We start from the raw sequence: 22,809 nt of genomic DNA on the forward strand, positions 1-22,809 counted from the left end.
TGGTCCAGCCCGAAATTCTCGCATGCAGAACCAATCTGGCCTAATTTTGTGGGTTTGGTTTTGACTCCACCTCCTGGGTTGCTCCTACTGGTGCTGGGGACCTCCTCTGGGTCCTCACTGGTCTGAGATCTCTCCTGGCTTCCTGCCCACCAACCAGGGCAGTTTTCTGGTTCCCCACCAAAATCCTGGTTCCTAGCCTTTTATCTGCCCTCCTTTCCCGCCTAAATTTCCGAGGCTTCCTAGGGGATGAAAATAATTCTGGGGCAAGTCCAGTGAAAATTGGAGAGGGGCTATTCATGGCTGCCTTGGGCTCAGCCCAGGGGTTGCTACTGTTGCGGGGAGTAGGTTCTCAAATCCTGGGAAGTTCCTACCGATTAAGACCAGGTAGGGGAGTCTGGGGACCATCCCTGCGGTCATCTTGATAGCGTTCCCCTGGACCTCAATCCATACTGGGATCATGGGGTAGAAATTTACGGTGCCATGGACACATGTTACTCCTGTGTTTTTGACCTAGGTCAGTTGGTCTTGCCCCACTAACTTCCCTGAGACAAGCGTGACAGCACTCCCAGAATCCTTCAAAGTTATGGTCTTGATGCCATTCATTTTTATCAGCCTCATGTTGGTTGCGACCCCGACAAGGCTGATTAGGCTACATCGCTCCCCGTGATCCCCCAGATTGCATTGCATGGACTCCTCCCTGTTGGGGCACTGGGCTGCTATGTCCCCCAATTCCCCACACTTGTAACACTGATACCTTACCCCAGTTGTCGCCCTCTGCCTTGGGCTATTTGCTCCGCTCCCCCAGCCCTCGCCCCGTAAGCCTCCAGGTCCCTTCAGGGCCTCAGGCTGCTCCTCCTTCCAGTTATGGTTCTTCTGGAGTTCTCCTGGATCTGCTGTGTGTCATCCCCTGGGATCTGGAATAGTTCATAGGCTGACAGCTGTCTCTTTACGAGGGTGATCAATTCATTATAGGTGGAAGGGTCATTCTGGCCAACCCGCACTCGAAGGCCCAATGGTAGCCCCCTCATATACTGGTCCAGCAGCATGAGCTCCATCATTTTCTCAGAGGTAAGGGCCTTGGGGCACATCCAGTTCCGGGTGAAGTGGATTAGGTCAAACAGTTGCGACCGTGCTGCCTTGTTCTCACTGTACCACCACTCATGGACCCTCTAGGCTCCCAACGCCGTTGTTACTCCAGATCTGGCCAGGATCTCTGCCTTCAGCTGGGGATAATCTGCTGCAGTCTCCGTGGCCATATCGTAGTAGGTCTTCTGGGCCTCCCTGCATGGGAATGGGGTGAGGATACCAGACCACTGATCTTGGGGCCAGGCATCCCGCAGGGCTGCTCTCTCGAAGGCCAGGAAGTATGCCTCCACATCATCCTCCTGCATCATTTTCTGCAGGCAATTGCTGGCCTGTACAGTCCATGTCCTGTCGCAGCTGCAGCTCAGCTCCATAAGGGCCTTCATGTAGTTAACCACTTTATGCAGCACAGCCCTGTCCTGGGCAGCCTGACTCATCAGCAGATGATTGGTCTCCTACCGCCTCCTGTTGGGCCACTGTGGCTTGCATTAGTGCCTTGACCATGTTGTCCATCTTGGGGACGGGATGGTTTTGGCTCACACTGGATTAAGTCCACGGCGTGGAATCCTGCCCCCTGAAACCAGGTGTGACAAATGGCTGATGCTATTATGGTGGGTCCCGCACTTTTCCTTCATTAGATGGGTCAGGGCGCCAGCTCTTGTCCCTATTCTTGGGCTTTCTGCCCTCTCCCCCCTTGGGCAGGGTTTCTCTCAGTCCTCTCCGCCTGGGGAGTCCCTCTGCTCTTCTTGAGCAGGGTTTCCCTTCCCCGGTACATGGATCCTCTGGTCAAACACAGTACTGCTCCAAACTACAATCAGCTCTCCTTTTCACTTCCAGTCTGACTGAAGCAGGGGTTTTTATTAGGTCTCTGGCAGAGCCTTAATTGGCTCTAGGTGCTCTAATTAACCTGTAATAACCTTTCCTCAGACCACAGGGAATAAGGCTCTGATCATCCTGGGGCTTATGTACCTCCCATCTATCACTCTCCTATGTGGCTCCCTCCCCCATGTCACCAGCAGACCAGACAGAGACAAAATGGCAGAGTGGAGGAGACATAGGAAGCAAATCCAGGAAGTTGGTGAGCTGTTCAAAGAGGAGAAAGCTGTAGCCAAATACCTACGTTTCATCTGTCCAACAAAATCTACCAACAGGATGGGCCACAGAGTTGATTATTTTATTGTCTCAAAAGCTGTGGACTGCCTTTTGGATTCTAAATTGGCAAAAGCCAAGAAGGGAGAAGAAGCCTTATTTACAATTCAAGAGTCTATAGTTGAATATTGCAACAGACTCCTAAAGCAACAGTTCTTTCACTGAGCATTGAAAGTGATGAAAATGAAGCCTGATAAGGACACAAAAAAAGAAAAAAGAAAAAGAGAAAGGACAGATTGAGAGTGAGAAAGAGAATGAGAAAAGAACCTGGGGATTACAGTGGACAAAAAGCTGGATATGAGTCAGCAGTGTGCCCTTGTTGACAAGAAGGCCAGTGGTACATTGTCCTATATTAGTAGGAACATTGAACAATAATCAGATCCAGGGAAGTGATTATTCCCCTCTATTCAGCGCTGGTGAGGCCACAACTGGAGTATTGTGTCCAGTTTTGGTCTCCCCACTACAGAAGGGATGTGGACAAATTGGACACAGTCCAGCAGAGGGCAATGAAAATGATTAGGGGGCTGGGGCACATGACTTATGAGGAGAGGCTGAGGAAATTGGGGTTATTTAGTTTGCAGAAGAGAAAAGTGAGGGGGGATTTGATAGCAGCCTTCAACTACCTGAAGGGGGGTTCCAAAGAGGATGGATCTAGACTGTTCTCAGTGGTGGCAGATGACAGAACAAGAAGCAATGGTCTCAAGTTGCAGTGGGGGAGATCCAGGTTGGATATTAGGAAACCCTATTTCACTAGGACAGTGGTGAAGCACTGGAATGAGTTACCTTGGAAGGTGGCTGAATCTCCATCCTTAGAGGTTTTTAAGGCCCGGCTTGACAAAGCCTTGTCTGGGATGATTTAGTTGGTGTTGGTCCAGCTTTGAGCAGGGGGTTGGACTAGATGACCTCCTGAGGTCTCTTCCAACCTAGGGTGGAGATACAATGTGAATGATACATTATATCACCGCTTTTGTATGGAAATACTGCAGAGGTTGGCCAGTGTGTCTTTAATGTTAAAACAGCCAAAATGCAGACGGATGTAGAGAGTAAGATTTAGATTCAGTGGTTCAGATTCTAATCTCAACTATCTGCAGTAGTTACTCTATATTTACACTGAATATAACTGAGACTAGAATCTGTCCTGTAGGGCCAAATGCTGTCCTTGACTTAAGCAGATGTTTCCAATTGATATCATCAGATTCCACTGAGTTGCATATGTGTATCTAGGAGTCAAATCTGACCCGAAGAGAGAGACTCCTGGTGTGAGCAGAGGACTGGGATGTGGGGTACCGCTAGAGCTGGTCATTAATGTTTTTGGTGAAATGTTTTTCAATTAATGCTGATTTATCAAAGTCAAAACTGTTTGTAGGAAAGGGTCAGTTTTGAGAAATTTCCCATTCTGAAAAATTTGTTTAAAAGAAGTTTAGAAATTGTTAAAACATCCAATTTTGACATTTTTGAAACAAAAATTTCCTTTTTTCAGGTTGAAATGTTTTTTACCTTGAAATTTAAATTAATTTATAGTTTAAAAAAGTTTAAAAAATAAAGTAGGTTGAAACAGAAATGAAATGCTGCAAAATTATCAAAGCAAAACATTTCAATTGACCTGACCTGAAATGTTTTTCAGATTTTCAGTTTGCAAAATATTTTGAGATTTCAACTTTTTATCCCAGTTTGGGACAGAAAAAAAATTCAGAAACTCAAATTCTCATGTGATGGGGAAACCATTTCCCTCTCAGCTATATTCCTGAATTCTAATCCTGGATCTAGTGCATTTCCTCTAGAATCTTGGGCAAGCCACTTAACCTGCCTGCCTTGGAATTGCCATCTGTCAAATGAGAATATCCACCTTGGTACTTCTTGGAGTTGTTGAGAGGATTTAGTAATGTTTTGCAAAGTGCTTTGAGAATGAAATGCATTGTACAGGTGTTATGTATTATTTGCTTTGGGATTTACATTTGCATTGTTCTGAGGTCTGGGGCTTGCAAAATTCAGTCCTGGGCTAGTTTCAAAATATTGCTAGACAGAGGGATTTGTGAGAGCTTCAAGGTATGAACCATATGAGAACCAGAACCATAGGAGAAATGAATGTCTTACAATCTTGTAAGGCAAAAAGTCCCAGCTTTCCAACAGCATAAGGCTTTTGTTTCTAGCCATAGTAGGTTGCAGTAGGTAGCTAAAATATGAGCATTATAAACTGTAATCGTGTTTGATATCTGGTCTTTTTAGGAAAGATCTCTCTACATTATGGCATGATTGCTGCAGAGTCTCTGTTCATGAAACTCTCATTGATTTCAATGAGTATTTCATAAATAAAGTAGGCTTGGGGCCCATATTTTATAGGGCTGAATTGATGTGTGGGAATCATATAATTACATTGGGAATACACTATACTTATGGCAAATGGTGGCAAAGTGAAGGGGGAGACCAAGAATTGCTATTGTTCATGAGCTACTTCTATTTGTGGTACAGTTGCCTTGCTGTCTGGTTGTTAAACGTCCTTTCTTCCTCTCTGCTCCTTCAGGTGATTAAACGGTTGAGATAGCATAGAAATCTTTGTCACTTCTTTCTAACTGTGTTAATTATCCCATTCTGTTGTCATAGATGTTTAACACTATTCCTTAGATATTTACTCTGTTAAAAGAAATCTTGTCTGTATTTGGATTTGACCAAAGATAACTGCAAGTGATGTCTTTGTAGGTTTTAGTATCTAGTTTTTCTGTAGTAGTTCAGAAAAGTGATCTGTCCACAGGAGATAAGGATAGAATACTTTTTTGAGTTTCTATAATCATGATAAATACAACTGGGAGTCTCCACAAGCCATATATTTTCTACATCATAGTAATGAATTCAACATTGCAATCTGCTCTGTCAGGACTTTCAGCTAATTGGGATAAGTTATATATGTTTCTTTTCCTGTTATGATCTATATAAGGCTATTTTGTTCTAACCTAGATTATAATTCTTAATGGATTTCCTTGTAACATTGCACATTGCTAAGATGTGGTGAGAAGCTTTGTATTACACAAAGACTAATGCTTTGAGTGTGCTTCTTCCTACTGAGTGTGTGTGTGTGTGTGTGTGTGTATATATATATATATATGTGCAAAGTCTTGATCTATGAGTTAAAAATACCATGAATTTCAGTAACCCCCCCCCCATCATGGTTTTAGTCACAGAAGTCATGACCATGAAAAACATACAGTCTTAATCACAACTGAATACAGATATAAGCATGTATAAAGCAACCTTCATCTTCTCAGGCTACATGAATGCCAGGAACAAAAGCCTCATGATGAAAAGAAAACTGGCATGATAATGGATGGTAAAAGTTCATATTCAATACTTGGTGCCCATTTCTTCTCCAATCAGAGAGCAATTTGCTGTGATATTCAATGCTTTACTAAAAAAAATATGCAGATGCTCTCGAAATCTCTATGTTGCTAAGGTATTCTTTGCTCATATAAATGAGAGTATCTTTAGTATGTGTGTATATATATTGTGTGTTTGTTAATGTATATTGCTCAGGAATAGAAAAATTGGTTTTGCCACGTGCAAAGATAAGAAAATGAATATACATGATTATTTTAATCTAAACACATCCTAAAACTTGGTCTTTCATCAAATATGATTAAAGTCACAGGGACAGAGTCCAATCTCAGTGACACTTTGATAAATCCAGAGTATTTCCATTAACTTTGCTGGAGTTACTCTGGATTTTCCTGACTTTAAATGAAATCTGAATATATATCCCCATATTGTTTTATAATTTATTTTTTTCTCAGTTTCCAGAAAATCTTTGTAGCTGGCGTATGAAACTTTTACTATATGAAAAACAAACTCTATGAATGAAGTGGATGCATGCAATGTGCACAGTTAGGTTGTAGAGAAATCACTCTTAACTGAGCTAAGTGTTCTCATTTGAATAAGTAAACAGTTTATATAGTCTGTCTATCTATAATAAAATACTTTATGACCATTTATTTAGGATTGTAACTTTGAATGACTATTGGTTACTTTTTATTTGCAAACTGAAAAGACAGTCCTCTTAAGGAATTAGAAAGCTAAGTGCAAAAGTCATGTTAGCATGATTGGTCTAGCTAATTCATTGCCTGTCAGGAAGGACAGTCTTAGCTTCTTAGTACAGTAGTTTTTCTCACCTTACCATTGATAGAACTGAGATGAGCCTGTGATTGACAAAGCCATGCCTTGACTATTTCATGAATCATTTTCTTCTCAGTGTGTATTAATTAGTGTTCATTATCTTTAAGAAGAGTGGAGAATCTGAACATTTCCCTTTTACTTTGATCCCCTCTTAGACTTGTAATTAAAAGTAGCTAAAACTAAAAATAACTTTTTCTATATTTCAGAAGTTGAGGAATCTACAGAGATTAATTAGTTTCTGATGGGGATGGGAGGATGAAGTTGGAGGGGGGTGATACCTCACTTAGTCCTAAAGCCCAAAGTAAGCAATTGAGGGAGAGTATGGGTGGGATGTGGAGGAAACCCAGTCCAGCCTTCTCTTTCACAAAGAATGCAAAGCATTTGTCTACAGGCAGGAAGGGGGAAATGGGGTTATTGAAGGTACATAAAAAGACTTCTGCTGTGTCCTCTCTCCCTCCACTTCTTCACTTTGCAAGCCCTGGATTTAGTGCGGCCATCCTAGACTTTACTGTGTGGGCGAAGCCACCAAAGAGCCCCGGTACACTTGTGGAGCAGGAGAAACTTTGTGACAAAAATAGGTGATAATTTACAGGAAAATAAATTAGGTAGGTATGCAGAAACCTTATCAATTGCATGCTTCCTTTTTCTTATTACTGCTAGCACAGCCATTCACTTAACTCTGTCTCCAGGATTAATAACTTTAACTAGCTCAGTTTTGCTCATAAAGGATTAACGGATTAGTCTGTGTCACCGTGCCTCAGTGGGTCACAACTAAGAATACCAGATTCAGGACAAACTGCTCAGAAATGGGGCAGACTCACCCCAAACTGGTGGTTAATCTTCCATAAAATATACCAAACCAGCAACAAAAGTAAACTTCTTTCTCACCACACTGGCTAACAAGAAGTCAGAAATGCAGTCTTTTTAGGTATTCCAGTCCTGGATTCAACACCCAGACACTCGACTTAATAATGAGTGGTTATTTAAAACCAATTTCCTCAACCAAAGGGTTCTTCTGATCCCAAAGGACCAGCCACGTACCCAGTTCAAATTTAAAATTTTTATTAAAGCTAATGTTAAAATTATATAATACAAGTTTAAGGAAAGAGTGTCTGTACATCTGGGTATAGTGCTTAGATTATCCACAAATATGAAGTTTGGTTTAAAAGTCATAAAATACATATAGTACATAATCTGCAATAACCCAAATTTAAGTGAATAAATTTAACAATACATTTTAGATATTAGCATCCAAGTGTTTGGGTACATTACTCATGAAAACTTATACAGAGAATTAGTTGGTTGTGGAAAGCAAATATATCAATGAGTGAAGATTGTCCCTCAGTAGTATTTAACTCAGATCTTACCCAATAATCACGCTCTTGCCAATCATTTAGTATCTAATATCTAGGCTTATAAGAGGAAAAAAAGAGATGAGAGTTAAAATTGGTTAAAGGAATGGAATACATACAAGAATTTCAAAATTCTTGTATCAGGCTTGAAGCAGTGATGGAATAAACTGATGGCACATAATTTCCTCATTATGCTTCCAAAAGATTGGAATGTCCTCAGTCCATTGGTTAGAATGCTCCCATTAGTATAAGTCCATACTCCAGAGATCAGAGCAGGAAAGAGGTGAAATGGAGATGCTTTCAAGGCCTTTTACAACTCTGCCATGTAGGGTTGCCAACTTTCTGATTGCAGAAAACTGAATGCCCTGCCCCTGACCTGAGGCCCTGCCTCCCACTCACTCCATGCACCTCCCTCCGTTGCTCGCTCTCACCCACCCTCACTCACTCACTCCTTTTTATTGGGCTGGGGCAGGGGCTTGGTGTGTGGGAGGTGGTGAGGACTCTGGCTAGGGGTGCGGACTCTGGAGTGGGGCCAGAAATGAGGGGTTCAGAGTGCGGGAGGGGGCTCTGAGCTGGGGTAGAGGGTTTCGGTACCTACCTAGGGGCTGCAGGGACATACTGGCCAATGCTTGGAGCCGCACACACCTGCCTTAGCCCCACTGCACTGCTGACCAGATTTTAAATGGCCCAGTCAGCACCGTCTCTTTTCGACCGGGCATGCCGGTTGAAAACTTGATGCCTTGCAACCCTACTGCCATGTGGTGGGTCTGCTTTTAGTGCAGACAGTGGGAAAGTACAAGTACAAGGTGGAGTCCAGTGTCACATGAGCTGGCCACATGCCCTTCAATGAATCATAGCTGGAACCATTACCCATATTCTGGCTAAAATGTCCACAGGAACGTCCATCAGGTGGGGATAAGCTTCTTCCATGGTGGCCCATTGTGTTTGCTGACATACCATCAACTTGAATGGTCCATTCACAGTGTGCTGGCTCGATTGGATGTAAACTATCTTGTGAGTGTTATGCAGGAGCAAACATTTGAAATACAGGTATACAGTCAATATTCATAACTTCAGACATGGCAATGATATATGCTTACAAATAGGATAATTGTATTCAGCAACTCATAACTTTTCCATTGACACCTTACATGACATACTTTGTACAAGATTTGTTGCAATTATATAACAGTAGTGGCAATAATGATCTACATGGTCATATTTTAATCATATAACATCAGAGTCTGTCCTTACTAACATCTTGTTTGCAGTATTGTAGCCTTTTTGGTCCCAGGATATTAGAGAGACCAACTGCGTCAGATAATATCTGAGGAAGACCTAAAGAAGAGCTCTGTGTAGCTTCAAAGCTTGTCTCTTTCGCCAACAGAAATTTGTCCAATAAAAGATATTACCTCACCCACTTTGTCTCTTTTATTAACATGTGGAGACACTGGGATATATAATGCATACTTTTGAAAAATAACTGTTTGTAACCAGGTCCTTTCCAGACATTTCTCTCGCAAGCATTAGCAGCTTATGACTGCTGTTTACTTTATAAATGTGCTTTTTGAATATCAAGATGCAGAGCATAAAAATCCAAATACAGTTATGTACAGAAAACATAAGGAACCCTCTGCAATCTTGTAATATTTTGTCTTGCTCATTTTGTTTCAAGAGTTTTTATAGGAAAACTGGGCCTATCACTCAGAATATATGTTGAGCAAACATCAAAATTATGATGATTCATATATTGCAACTGTAACATAATAAAGAGAGAAACATACACAGTTTGAAGTAATATGATCTGAAATAAACTGAGACAGGACAGGAACCGACAGTTGCATTACATTATTCAATGAAGGAGAATCTAAAACACTGCTGCAGGCAAATGGATGTGTGGTGCATTTAATACTGGGAAAATGATATATAATGTACTATTAAGGGAGGGTATATAATGTATTCTGCAGGAAAAAACTTCCCTTAATCCACCCATTTTAGACAGAAACATAGTGGGATACATAGTTGTATTGAAGAGAAATACGAAATGGCCTCTGTTTACAGAAGGAGAGAAATCTATAAATGAGCTATTTCATGAAAGGGGCTACATGGTTACAAAACTCAGTTCCCAAAGTAGTAGCTCAAGGGTCAAATCAATCTTGAGCACAATAAAAGAACTGAGTTTTTCCCTGTATTATGTCAATATCTTTCAGAGTACTCAAAAACAGGATCATTACGTTTGAGATGTGTTTGAGCTATCCATAGATAGAGCCTGTATTATCTAAAAAACAGAAAAGTTTTAATGTTTCACTGTTTACTGTAGACACTTTTTTTTATCATGATGATCTCTTGTATACACCCAGAATAAGATAGATGTCTGCCCACATCTAAGATCCAATTAGTTTTTCAAACTGCTAAGCAGTATTTCTTCAGTCCTCCCCAATGATTTATAATAACTGGAACTAAACCTAATTAAGAAAATGTCTTTCTTTGGAAAAGAAAAGAAAAGTAAGGTCTGATGGAGTCACTCACAATTCACCTGAAAGCAAATATGTCTCGCTTGTTGAAATTGGAAAAAGTCTCCTTGAGGAACGCTAAATGTCTCTTGCAGGTGCTAGAAAGATCTCAAGTTGTTAACAAATAAAGCCATAAAGAATTTTCACACATTTACAAAACCAGCTGGTAAATTGAGGGAAAAGCTTGGCTCTTAACATAGGTGACTAAATGCTTTAGGAGATGCATCTCTCCTAAAGCTTCCAATTTAAATAACAGCCTAATAAAGTATTCTGTAAGAATAGTGGTGAGACCTCCAAGAAGAACATTAAAGAATACATATACCCTGAAAACTAGCTGCAGAATGTGGTACCCATAAGTATATTTTTAAAAAGTATGTTTGCCCATTAGTTGTCTGGGGCCACACAGTTGTATAAAGATTTGTTCTTCTTCGAGTGATTGCTCATGGGTATTCCACAATAGGTGTGCGTGTTTGCCACGTGCACTGGTGCCGGAAGTTTTTCCCCTAGCAGTACCCGTAGGGGGAACACCCCAGTGACCCCTGGAGTGGCGCCTCCATGACGCGGTATAAGGGGAGCTGAGTGCTCCCCTCGCCCTCAGTTCCTTCTTGCCACCAGTGAAGGTGCATCGGAACTGCGCTGCTCCAGCTTTGTTGTAGCTCGTCCTCAGAACTTTTTGTTCGTTCAGTGCTATTACCTGTAGTTAATTAGCTGTTATAGTTAGTTCATTTAGTTAGAGTACCCGGGCCAGGGCATGCCCCACTCCCCGCGTTTTAAGGCATGCAACACTTATAGGCAATCTATGTCAAGGATTGATCCACACGCAGACTGTCTACGCTGTTTGGGTGAGACCTATATCAGTGATGGTTGCAAAATTTGCAAGTCGTTTAAACCTCGGACTAAGAGAGAAAGAGACATTAGGCTCTGGGCCATTCCTCATGGAGTCTGCGCTGACCCCGGCTCTGGTGCGCCGCTCCGAGTCGGCACCAGGCACTGTGGCATCGGTGTGCAGCAACCTGCCGGTGCCTTCGACTAGTCCGCACCGCTCCCCGTCTATAGGGCATAAGAAGGCTAAGAAAGTGCCTTCTTCACAGCGGCACCGAGGTAAACCAGGGGCAGAGACTAGACCCATGTCAGGCAGTCCTCGATCCCCTCTGGCCTCTAGGTCTGACTCACGTTGAGCGGAGTAGCCCAGCTGTGTCGGACCAGACCTCCCCGGATGTCCAGATGCCGTCCACGCCGGAGGCCCTGCAGATGGCCAGAGACGTCATGACCATACCGGTACCAGGAGCGCTGCCGGTGTCGGTGCCCCGCTCCAGAGGCAAGCCACCGCTGGGTTCTCCACAGTCGCCCCTGGTGCGGCACCGGTCTTGGTCGTGGGAATGTTCCCAATGCCGTTCTCTGCCCAGCGACTGTTCAGGACATAGTCCACGTGGCTTGTCCTCGACTCCCACCAGACTGTCTGGTTGGGTAACATCCGACCGGGACTCCCGGCACTGCTCCAAGCCACGGAGTGATTACCGATAGGACTGAGACAGAGGTCGCCAGAGGTCCTTGTCTCGCAGGGTTTACCGCAGCCAGTCGTGGCACGGACGTTGTCACCATTCCCACTCGGAATCCTGCTCCAAGTCTCCGCCAAGGCACAGTCTCCTCAGCCCAGGACATAGATCGCAGACACTGAGCCGTCGCAGGTCTGCCCATCACAGCAGATCGTGGAGCAGGAGCTACAGGCGGTACCCGTCCTCCGCATCGAGATCACGGTCCCGTGGGCGACGCTGCTCCCAGCACCGCCGTTCCTCCCCGGCCCGTGGCAGTGGCAGGTCGTTTGTCAGCCTGCGCTCCGCTCATAGTCGCCCTTCCATGGGCCAGGCCAGCCAGGCCAAACCAGTGGGCACCGTGGCCTCCGACGTAGCCGCCGGTTGGAGCCCGCTCGGTAGCTGGAGCCTCAGAGGCGCCATCGGCCTCTCTCTCCAGGCCCCTGAGGAGAGGGTCGGTGGGACATATGTCCTTGGCACCGTGCCCAGAGACAGACCAGGTGGTGGATCCTCCAGTGTTGGCGGATACCCAGAGTACCGCACCGGATGAGGTGGTAGCGGCCCCACCCACCTCCATCCCCAGGGAGGATTTTAGGGCCCATCAAGAACTTTTAAAATGGGTGGCATCGAGCCTTCACCTCCAGGCAGAGGAGGTGGAGGAGCCCTTGGACTCCCTGTTCAATGTACTGTTATCTTTGGCTCCAGACAGGGTGGCTTTGCCCCCCCATGAGGGGGTGGTAAGGATTTCAAATGCCCTGTGGCAAATGCCAGCTTCCCTGGCCCCCAACTCGAAGAAGGCAGAACGCAAGTACTTTGTACCCACCAAGGGACATGAGTACCTCTACATGTACCCAATGCCCAACTCCCTGGTGGTCGAGTGGGTCAACCACAAGGAGCGGCAGGGCCAACCAGCCCCCGCTCTGAAAAATAGAGACTCAAGGAGGCTGGACTCTTTTGGCAGAAAGGTTTATTCATCCTCGAGTTTCCAGTTGCAGGTGGCAAACCACCAGGCTCTCCTGGGCAGATACGAATTCAACTTGTGGGGTGCGCTGCCCAAATTCGAGGACTCCCTCCAGGAGCACGATGAAAAAAGAGTTCAAGGCGCTGGTGGAGGAGGGTGCAGCTGCTGCCTGGGCATTCCTGCAGGCTGTGTCAGATGCGGCGGACATGGCAGCTAGATCCGTGGCCTTGGCGGTGTCCATGAGAAGGGCATCGTGGCTCCTGCTGTCCGGACTGTCCAGTGAGGCACAGTCAGTCATGCAGGATCTCCCATTTGATGGCAAAACTCTGTTTGCGGAACAAACGGATACAAAGCTGCATGGCATGAAGGACTCCCACATGACCCTGCAGACCCTGGGTTTTTATGTTCCGGATCTGGCCAAAACTAAGTTTAAGCCGCAGAAGGCCCCTGCTCCAGCTGCCCAGCCTAAGTACGAGGCTGCCTATAAAAAGTTGAGAGACTATAAAAGGCATCCTCAGCGGCAGTCACGGCCTACCCCGCAGCCTGGGTCCTCCAAGGGCAAGCAGGCAGGGAAAAGGCGGTTTTGATGGGACGCCGGGGGGCACCCTGACAGTTCCTGAAGGGGATCCCCCCTCAATAAAGCTTCCCTTCTGCAACTGGTTGTGTGCTTTCCTCCTGGAGTGGTCGCGACTAACCTTGGACCGCTGGGTTCTCAACACGGTCTCCCAGGGCTACACGCTGCAATTTGTTTTGCCCCCCACCCAACCATTCCCCACCCCTGTTCCTTCTGGGGGATCCTTCACACGAAGCCCTGCTAGAGCAGGAGGTGGGGCAGCTCCTAGACCTGGGAGCGGTGGAAATGGTCCCCGGGGAGTTCAGAGGCAAGGGGTTCTACTCCTGCTATTTCCTTATCCTGAAGGCCAAAGGGGGACTCAGGCCCATCATGGACCTGCAGGATCTGAATCAGTTTGTGGTCAAACTCAAGTTCCGCATGGTCTCCCTGGCCTCCATCATCTCCTCCCTAGATCCAGGGGATTGGTACGCTGCCCTGGATCTGCAGGATGCGTATTTCCACATCCACATATTCGAGGGGCACAGACGCTTCCTCTGTTTCCTGGTGGGACAGAATCACTATCAATTTATGGTCTGGCCCATCCACTGCCCCAAGGGTGTACACAAAATGTATGTCAGTGGTGGCGGCCTACCTCAGGTGCCGATGGGTCCAGATCTTTCCCTACCTGGACGATTGGTCAAGGGCAGCTTTCCCTACCTGGTCAAGGGCAGCTCCCGGTCACAAATGCGGGATCACATGACTCTTCTACTGTCCACGTGTGCTGCCTTTGGGCCTGTTAGTAAATGACACCAAGTCCACGTTAGTCCCGGTCCAGCGCATAGAGTTTATCGGGGCACTCCTGGATGCCTTGTCGGCCATGACCTCCCTCCCACCGGACAGATTCGAGACCCTAAAAGGGTTCATCGACACGGTCACAAAGTTCCCTGTGACGATGGCCAGAGCATGCCTCTAGCTCCTGGGTCACATGTCGGCATGCATGTATGTGGTCCACCACGCCAGCCTCCTAATGAGGCCCCTCCAGCTTTGGCTGGCCTCGGAGTTCTCCCAGGCCCGGGACAGGATGACAAGGTCCTCACCGTGCCTGACCCAGTGATCACCTCCTTTCAGTGGTGGTCCACCCCGAACAACATGCTCCAAGGCGTCCCTTTCCAAGACAGGGCCCCGTTGTTGGAGCTGGTGTCTGATGTGTTGGACCTGGGTTGGGGGGCCCATGTGGGGACCGTTCAGACCCAAGGGCTGTGATCGGCCCCGGAGCTATCCCTACACATAAATGTCAAGGAACTCAGGGCGGTACATCTGGCGTGCGTGGCCTTCTGCTCGCACTTACAGAGCAAGGTGGTCAGGGTCCTCACAGACAATATGGCCTTGATGTTCTATATCAACAGGCAAGGTGGGACCTGATCCTCCGCCCTCTGTCACGAAGCCCTCAGATTGTAGGACTTCTGCATAGTCCACGACATCTCTCTGAGGGCCTTCCACCTACCGGGCGCCTGCAACACGCGCGTGGATCGCTTGAGCAGGGACTTCTCCTCCCAGCATGGGTGGTCTCTCCACCTGGAAGTGGCTCACCAGCTCTTCTGAGTGTGGGGAACTCCCCAGGTGGACCTGTTTGCGATGAGACAGAAAGTTCTGTTCCACGGGGGGGGGCTGGGAAAGGGCACTATCTCCGATGCCTTCCTCCTGTCCTGGTAGGACCAGTTTCTCTATGCTTTCCCTCCATTCCCTCTCATCAGCAGGGTCCTGGAGAAAGTAAAAATGGACAAGGCACGGGTTCTCCTGATTGCCCCAGCATAGTCCTGGCAGCATTGGTACGGGACCCTCGTGGGCCTGGCAGTGGCTCCGCCGGAGCCGTTGCCGCTCCGCCCGGACCTGCTCTTGCAGGACTGTGGCCGCCTCCTCCATCCCAACCTAGTGGCTCTCCACCTCACAGTGTGGCTGCTCAATGGCTAGGTGGGGAGGAGCGGATGTGTTCGGAGGGGGTCCAGCGCGTCCTCCTGGAAAGTAGGTGGCCCTCCACACGCTGTGCCTACTTGGCGAAGTGGTACCAGTTTTTCAGATGGGCCCCCGAGCAGGGTGTTTCCCTGGTGGCCGCCCCGATCCAGCTTATCCTGGACTACCTCCTTCACTTTAGAGCCCAGGGCCTGGCACCCTCGTCAGTCAAGGTGCACCATATCGGCCTTCCATCCGTCTGTGCAGGGACACACGCCGTTCTCCCATTTTATGACTGACAATTCCTTAAGGGATTGGACTGTCTTTTTCCATATGCTAGGCCCCCTGTCCCACCATGGGATCTGAACTCAGTGTTATCCCGTCTCACAGGGCCCCCATTTGAACCTCTGGCCATGTGCTCCTGGTCTCACCTCTCATGGAAAGTGGCCTTCCTGGTTGCTATCACGTCAGCCAGGTGGGTCTCGGAGCTCAGGGCCCTGACCTCCGAACCCTCGTACATGGTTTTTCGTAAGGAGAAGGTTCAGCTCTGTCCACACCCTGCGTTCCTCCCTAAGGTGGTCTCTGCCTATCACTTGGGCCAGGACATTTTCCTGCCTGTCCTCTGCCCCAAACTGCACGCGTCCAGTGAGGAATGGCGCCTCCACATGCTCAACATGCATAGGGCGGTGGCCTTCTACCCGGAATGGACTAAGCCGTTCAGGAAGTCCTCTCAACTGTTTGTTGCCTCAGCTGAACGCATGCGGGATTGATCGATTTCCACCCAGCGCCTCTCCCACTGGATCACTTCGTGCATTCACACCTGTTATGATCTGGTGGGTGTTCCCCTGCCATCGGTTGTGAAGGCACACTCAACTCGGGCCCAGGCCTCGTCGGCTGCCTTTGTGGCCCACATCCCTATCCGGGATATTTGTAGGGCCGCCACTTAGTCTTTGGTTCATACGTTTACCTTGCACTATGCGATTGTCTCCCAAACCAGAGATGATGCCGGGTTTGGCAGGGCCGTACTCCATCCCGGGGATCTGTGAACTCCTCCCACCTCTAACAGATATAGCTTGGAATCACCTACTGTGGAATTCACATGAGCAATCACTCGAAGAAAAGACAGTTACCTTTTCCATAACTGGTGTTATTCGAAATGTGTTGCTCATGTCTATTCCACATCCCACCCTCCTTCCCCTCTGTCGGAGTTATCTGGCACGCAGCTCTCCTTATACCACGCCATGGAGGCGCCACTCCAGAGGTCGGTGGGATGCTCCCCCTATGGGTACTGTGAGGGAAAAAACTTCCGGTACCAATGCACATGGCGAGCACCCACACCTATTGTGGAATAGACATGAGCAACACATCTCTAAGAACACCAGTTACGGAAAGGGTAATTGTCTTATTTCATTTTTGTGTATCAGGTGGAATATCAGGATCATTTCTGGCATATATGATGTAGCTTCTTTGAAACCAATGCTGAAACCAGCTAAGATTTGACTCTCATTATTTCAAGCGTGCATGTTTGTGTTGGTGAGATGGAGTTAACAATTTTAGGAGGAACACATATATATATATAGACTGTTTTGGTTCAAAAAGGAAAACACTTAAGCAGTGCGTACAAAGAGTAGTAGGTTGTAGCTGATCACTGCTGAAGTTCAGAGGCGGATTAGGGGTTTGTGAGGCCCTGGGCCAGAGCACTGCTTCCACCTGCAGTCCCCTCGCCCCCTCCTGGCACTCCTGCCGGGGAGCAGGGACGGAGTGCGGGGACTTCCCCTGCTCCCGAGCAGAAGCACTGGGGATGGGGTGGGGGAGGATGGAGGAGCAGGCAAACTCCTGCACCCCGATCCTGCTCCCTGTCAGGAGTGTGGGGCAGAGCGGGGCGGATGCCATTTTTCCGGGGGGGTCCCAATTGGCTGGGGCCCCTAGGCAAGGGCCATGTAGCTAATCTGTTACTGCTGAGGTATGCAAGAAGATTGTGGTTCCCCATAAAGTAGGTTTTGACTCTGCATCTCAGGCATAACCCAAAGCCTACTGAAGTGAATGTAAAGACTCTTTGGATCAGGACGCAAATGAGAGTTTTTGTAAACTTATTGTATTGGAAGCCAAAAACCTCAACTAAAGTATCTCCTGAAATTAGGCTGTTCACTTTTCTCTCTTTTTTTCCTCTCAATTTTTCATTCATTTATCTTTCTACTCTTTGGATTTTTATTCTTCTCACCTAATGCCTTTTTTTTTGCTGCTAGTCAGTCTACCCTTGTCCCCACATCACTTTGTTTTTCTTTTATACTCCCCCCCCCCCTTGTGTCACTCTTCCTTCCCATGTTAGGGAGCCTCCTTTTGTCCCTGGTTTATCCCCAAAGCCTGTGCATCAGAGAAAACCTCCCTTTTGACCCTTTTTTGACCCTGTGGATACTGCTCCATTGCCTGGGGTATAGGGAGGTCTTTAGAGAGCACCTTTCGTGACATCTTGCCCCCAGGGTTTGAGGACACAAGGAATGAAGGACCAAGTTTGTCCCAGAACTTCAAGAAGCTGTCACAAGGCAACTTTGTATTGGTTTTATTCCTCACCCCATATCACCTCCCTCTTGTTCACTTCATTTGTATTCTTACTCTGCCCCTCTTTTCTTCTGCATGTTATTGTTCAATTCCCCCCAGCCCCGCCCCAAAATCCCTTCTGTTTCTTCCTTCTCTCCCAGGATTGTGCTTCTCCTTCCTGCTTACAGTACATGTGTGCAAGTTTCACTCCTTGGAAGGAGATCAGAGAAATGCTTAGTGTAGGAGCAGCTGAGGTGACAGGTAAAGGGATGGGCAATGCATTGACCTGCTAAGGGGAATCATTTCTCCCCCTGACAATTTTTTCTTCCTTTGCTTTTGCTAACAGTTAAAGTGGAATTGAATGCTTGTTATGATATTCGAGGACCTTAATACCTAAAGTTAGAATCCTGAACCCATATTAGGTGTTCGGTGTTTTCAAAGGAGTCTAGGGAATTATTTCAATGGGAGATGGGAACCAAACTCCATTAGATTTTTTTGAAAATACGAGGCCTAAGGTAAACTTTTCAAAAGTGCCTGAGTGATTTAAAAGCACAGGCATAGTTTGACCTCTGTATTTGGGGGGGCAGCTCCAGTCATGCCGATAGTGCTATGTGTGTGTGTGGGCAAAATTCAAACCTGCCCGAGACTTTCAGTTTGGGGTGGGAGAGCCGATGCTCCCCTGTCCCCCCCAAACTGTGCCCATGTTTAAAAGCCTAAGTCCCAGTGTTTAGGCTCCTAATTTCCTACATTACTTTTGAAATGGGATTTGGGCTTCTAAGCCAATTAGGCATTTCCGAAAATTTAACGCCTAGATATCAATGGCCTATTTTCAAAGGAGTTGAGCAACTTCAGCAGGTTTAGACCCCTAACATAAGGCACCTAGCTTTGAAAATGTAAGCCCAAATTCCTGTGAGAAGCTATTTCAATGTGTGTGGGGTACGGTGGGAGGGAAAGGAGGGAAGAAGGGAATGGGACACGCACAGCACTAGAAGTATTTACCCACGAGAAATCTTTGTTAGGTTCACTCAGGAAAGGCAAGAATTTCTTCAACGTACTGGAAAGTTACAGTTGTTTCAAACTGGGAATTCTGATAAGTTATTTCCTCCTGTTGGACAGGAGGCATGGATTGATTTTAAAGGATTGTGCTGTAATGCAGACCGTCTGTGTTCTATTGAAATAGATCATCTGCTTTCATAGAATCATAGAATATCAGGGTTGGAAGGGACCTCAGGAGGTCATCTAGTCCAACCCCCTGCTCAAAGCAGGACCAATCCCCAATTAAATCATCCCAGCCAGGGCTTTCTCAAGCCTGACCTTAAAAACTTCTAAGGAAGGAGATTCTGCCACCTCCCTAGGTAACGCATTTCAGTGTTTCACCACCCTCCTAGTGAAAAAGTTTTTCCTAATATCCAACCTAAACCTCCCCCACTGCAACTTGAGACCATTACTCCTTGTCCTGCCATCTTCTACCACTGAGAATAGTCTAGAACCATCCTCTCTGGAACCACCTCTCAGGTAGTTGAAAGCAGCTATCAAATCCCCCCCTCATTCTTCTCTTCTGCAGACTAAACAATCCCAGTTCCCTCAGCCTCTCCTCATAAGTCATGTGTTCCAGACCCCTAATCATTTTTGTTGCCCTTCGCTGGACTCTCTCCAATTTATCCACATCCTTCTTGTAGTGTGGGGCCCAAAACTGGACACAGTACTCCAGATGAGGCCTCACCAATGTCAAATAGAGGGGGACGATCACGTCCCTCGATCTGCTCGCTATGCCCCTACTTATACATCCCAAAATGCCATTGGCCTCCTTGGCAACATCCGCAAATTTGCTGAGAGTGCAATCCACACCATCCTCCAGATCATTTATGAAGATATTGAACAAAACCAGCCCCAGGACTGACCCCTGGGGCACTCCACTTGACACCGGCTGCCAACTAGACATGGAGCCATTGATCACTACCTGTTGAGCCCGACAATCTAGCCAGCTTTCTACTCACCTTATAGTGCATTCATCCAGCCCATACTTCTTTAACTTGCTGACAAGAATACTGTGGGAGACCGTGTCAAAAGCTTTGCTAAAGTCAAGAAACAATACATCCACTGCTTTCCCTTCAGCCACAGAACCAGTAATCTCATCATAGAAGGCGATTAGATTAGTCAGGCATGACCTTCCCTTGGTGAATCCATGCTGACTGTTCCTGATCACTTTCCTCTCATGTAAGTGCTTCAGGATTGATTCCTTGAGGACCTTCTCCATGATTTTTCCGGGGACTGAGGTGAGGCTGACTGGCCTGTAGTTCCCAGGATCCTCCTTCTTCCCTTTCCAGCAGGTCTGGACTGGCCCAGGATGCTTGAGAAGCTGAAAGCATCCTGTCTACCCTGAGTAGTAAGTGGCCTATGAGTGCTTGTATTTTTTCCAAATCCAGGTTGCCTGAATTGTCACAAGTCAACAGGAGCCTATTCTCCCACACAGGATATGTTTAACTATCTTTGAAGTCTCATTGACTCCAGTGAAAGTTACTCAAATCCTATGATGGGGGAATAGCCCTTCGGAGATATAAACTATGCTGTGAAACACTATAAAACTGAGAAACCCAGCAGAACCCGCACTATTCCCCTGCACCAGACAGCTGTATCACCCACTAGTACCACACAGGACCAACAGCTAATCTGGGTGGGTGCCAATACTAATGGGAAAGGAGGAAGAAGATGTTTAAAGTCCTGTAGAATTTAATGGGGATAAAGCTATTAAAATTACATGGCTATAACTCTAGAGTGCTATAGAATTTAATAGAGAATAATATCCATTCTACTTTAAAAAATCATCCTGCAGGGTTCTATAGTATGGATATAATTCTCTGTTTCCCTGTTTATAGGTTTTTAAACCATCCTATAGAATTTATCTCATTCTATTAAATTCTATAGAACTTTTCCAAAAGGTCTTCTGTAGTGTTTTCTGATCTATTGATTATTTAAGAATTCCCAGTTATTACTCTGAGGTTTAACAGGTACTTTTCCCAAGATCAGGCCCAGTATTTTTAAAATTACTGTTCAATTGGGAGCTCCAATATACACATTTGCAACACTTCCACTTAGGAACCCTCAGTATTTGTAGTAGTTTTATTAATACATTTATCAAAGTCACAAACACTCTAACCCAGCAAGGTAGATAGAGATAATACAGACTGTATATCTGAACAGCCATATATTCTCACCATCCGTTGCAAAACAATTGAAAAGGTTAGTTGTTATCCTCCTCATCACCACAGGTGCCGACTTTCTGATTTCCCGGGGGTGCTTCATCCCCCCTCTGTCCCAGGCTCTGCCCCATTCCACCCCTTCCCCAAGGCCCCACCCACGCCCCACCTCTTCCTGCCCCATTCTACCTCCTCCCCACCATAGACGACTGGTGCCTCTCCTTACTTGGGGGGCATGATCTAAAGGGGAGGTCACGTGACCGCTCACGTGTGTCCCCACCCAGCCAACCTCCCCTTGTGCCCAGCCTGGGACCACCTCGCTCTCCCCGCTCCATGTTACCTGCGGGGGAGGGGAACACACCTCCCGCGCAACTGCCTTTCTCCCCCCCACTCCCCCCGGCATATTCCACCACTCTCCCTAGTGGGAGAGAGCCCAGGCAGGGAGTGGGAGGGGGTTGCTTCTAACACCTGCCCTGCCTATTCGCTGCTCTGCAGCCCAGCAGCTGCCTGAGAGAGCCTGGCTCAGGAGGAGGCAGCTTCTGCTCCCCACCCGGGATCGGCTGCTAGGGACCGCAGCTCAGCAAGCCAGAAACATGCCAAGGAGGGAGGAGGGCTCCATCTCACTCATCCCTGGTCGCCAGCATCCGAGCCCAGGTGGAGTGTGGAAACCGCCTCCCCAGCCAGGCTCTCTCAGGCAGCTGCCAGACCACCAGCATCCCAGCAGCCAGAAGGGGCTAGTCCCGCCCCTTCTCCTCCTCGGCATCTGGGGATGTCCCCCCAGCCCCGACCCTTGCTCCACCTCTTCCTGCCACCTCTTCCCCCCCATGCCTCCTGCATGCTGCTGATCCTCAGCACTGGTGGGGGGAGGAGCTGATTGGCAGGGACCACTGCTAGTAGGAGGCACTGGGGGTGGGAGGGAGGGGAGGAGTCCACCAGTGGGTGTGGCGCACCTACTATTTTTTTCCCATGGTTGCTCCAGCCCAGAGCACTCATGGAATCAGCACCTGTGCTCACCACCATCACCATCCTCACCATCACCATTGGCCATCATCCTGGCACTTCCCAAAGCTGCATCTCTCTCCCTTCCTGCACACAGGGTGGGATACAACTTTTATATGTTACGCTGACATCGCTATGCCTAATGCATATTCAGTAAGGGTTTCTTCCCTCTTCCTTATATGGATTTCCTCACTGTACAAATGTTGGAGTGCCCTTCTCATATAGGTTAGCATATTATGATCTCAACTTATTATCATATATGTCAATTAGTTGCCTATGGCACTCTTATGTCAGACATCTGCAGATGTTCCTATCCTAAAATATCCAAAAGCTGGTGTTAGTTCATATTCCTGTAGTTTTCTGGTGTTTTCATGTACAACCCCCCCCCCAAACTCTCTCTTCCCAGTTCCCCAAAACTTAGGGGTGACCATTGGGCATATCTATGCCAAAGTTCGTAGGCCTCAAGCCTTACGCTAACTGCTGATACTAATGTCTTTTAGGCCTGTAGGTTCCTTGTGTTACTGCTAAATAAAATAAAATGCTAAAGCTAGCTCTGTGGGCTGCAGTAGAGAAGGGATGAGGCAGGTGGGTGTCTGACAAAATAAGGGAGGAAGTTTGTTATTGTTGTTCATTATTTCTATTATAATAGCATTCAGAGGCCCCAGTCAGGATCAGGGCATCATTATGTTAGATCTTGTACAAAAATATAAGATGACAAGTGTGACGTTGCACTCCGTAATGTTTTATGGAAATATGCTTGTGAGTGTGAATATAATGTAACTGGAATATGCCGTATGCAAAAGGTCTCTTGTAAGGTATCA

At 47.0% G+C, this 22,809-nt stretch overlaps 1 protein-coding gene across 23 annotated transcripts in view; it reads left to right on the forward strand.

Moving 5' to 3' along the window:
- NRXN1 (neurexin 1) overlaps positions 1-22,809 on the forward strand; it is a 1,255,052-nt gene that overhangs the window by 825,654 nt on the left and 406,589 nt on the right. The gene's annotated exons all lie outside the window — the stretch shown is intronic.

This window comes from Lepidochelys olivacea (genome assembly GCF_965140295.1).
Source record: "Lepidochelys olivacea isolate rLepOli2 genome assembly, chromosome: 3".
NCBI classification, from domain to species: Eukaryota; Metazoa; Chordata; order Testudines; family Cheloniidae; genus Lepidochelys; species Lepidochelys olivacea.